This window comes from Arachis duranensis, chromosome 4, assembly GCF_000817695.3.
Source record: "Arachis duranensis cultivar V14167 chromosome 4, aradu.V14167.gnm2.J7QH, whole genome shotgun sequence".
NCBI lineage: Eukaryota > Viridiplantae > Streptophyta > Magnoliopsida > Fabales > Fabaceae > Arachis > Arachis duranensis.
Window position 1 is genome coordinate 22,029,850 of NC_029775.3, and position 2,054 is coordinate 22,031,903.

Below are 2,054 nucleotides of genomic sequence, written 5' to 3' on the forward strand. Positions count from 1 at the left end.
AGTCCTTTTCAGTCTCTGAATCAGATTTTTGCTTAGATCCCTCAATTTCAGCCAGAAAATACCTGAAATCACAGAAAAACACACAAACTCATAGTAAAGTCTAGAAAAGTGAATTATAACTAAAAACTAATAAAAATATACTAAAAACTAGCTAAATCATACTAAAAACATACTAAAAACAATGCCAAAAAGCGTATAAATTATCCGCTCATCACAACACCAAACTTAAATTGTTGCTTGTCCCCAAGCAACTGAAAATCAAAATAGGATAAAAAGAAGAGAATATACTATAGACTCCAAAATATCAGGGAAACATAGCTCCAATTAGATGAGTGGGACCAGTAGCTTTTTGCTTCCGAACAGTTTTGGCATCTCACTTTATCCTTTGAAGTTCAGAATGATTGGCATCTATAGGAACTCAGAACTCAGATAGTGTTATTGATTCTCCTACTTAAGTATAATGATTCTTGCACATAGCTAGTGTATGAGTCTTGGCTGTGGCCCAAAGCACTCTGTCTTCCAGTATTACCACCGGATACATACATGCCACAGACACATAACTGGGTGAACCTTTTCAGATTGTGACTCAGCTTTGCTAAAAGTCCCCAATTAGAGGTGTCCAGGGTTCTTAAGCACACTCTTGTTGCCTTGGATCACAACTTTATTTCTTTCTTTTTCTTTTTTTTCTTTTTTTTTCTTTCTTTTTTTTCAAAAAAATTTTTTTTTTGTATTCATTGCTTTTTCTTGCTTCAAGAATCAATCTGATGATTTTTTTAGATCCTCAATAACAGTTCTCTTTTTCCTCATTCTTTCAAGAGCCAACAATTTTAACATTCTCAAAACAACAAATTTAAAAGACATATGCACTGTTCAAGCATTCATTCAAAAAACAAAAAGTATTGTCACCACATCAAACTAATTCAACTAGTTTCAAGGATTAATTCGAAATCTTGTACTTCTTGTTCTTTTGTGATTAAAGCATTTTTCATTTAAGAGAGGTGATGGATTCATAGGACATTCATAGCTTTAAGGCATGAATTTTAAATTTTATTAATTATGAATTAAGAACAAGACTCAAAAATAGATATAAGATGAGACTAAAAATAGAAAACAAAAATTTAAACAGGCTCCTAATGATAGAGGTTTTTCACAGAGTTAGGACTCAACAACCTTGATTTTGAGAAGTGGATGCTCCCTCAAATTGAGGGGAGAACTTTTGGCGCTTCAATTCTTGAAGCTCACGCCCCTGCTTCTCTTGTTCCTTCAGCAATTTGCAAAGCATGCAGTTCTGATTCTGCTGTTCTTCCTTAAGTTGCTCCATAGTCTCTTGCAACTTGGTCATAGATGCTTCTAGGCTGGCCCAGTAGCCAATTTCATAGGCTGGTCCAGTAGTCAATTCTTGGGAATTCAGGGAGGAATTCTTGCGCCCTCCTCTTGATAGAGTTGTTTTGCATTTGTCCTTCCATTGACTTCTTGGTGATTGGGTGTTCAATGGGTATGAACTCATCTACTCCCATCTTCACCCCAGCCTCTTTACAGAGCAAGGAGATCAAGCTTGGATAAGCCAGTTTGGCTTCAGTGGAATTCTTATTTGCAATTGTGTAGATCTCACAAGCAATCACATGATGAACCTCCACTTCTTTTCCAAGCATAATGCAAAGAATCATCACTGCTCTCTTGATAGTGACCTCAGAACGGTTGCTAGTGGGCAGTATGGAACGCCCAATAAAGTCTAGCCAACCTCTTGCAATTGGTTTCAGGTCTCCCCTCTTGAGTTGGTTTGGGACACCCTTTGAATTGGTTATCCACTTAGTTCCAGGGAGGCATATGTCCTCTAGAACTTGATCCAACCCTTTGTCTACTCTCACCATCCTCCTATTGAAGGAATCAGGATCATCTTGTAGTTGAGGTAGTTTGAAGATTTCTCTTATTTTGTCCAGATGGAAGTACATAACTTTCCCTCTGACCATGGTTCTGTAGGTATGGTAAGCAGTTCCAGTCATTCTCTGCTTATCTGTTAACCACAGATTTGAGTAGAATTCCTGAACCATATT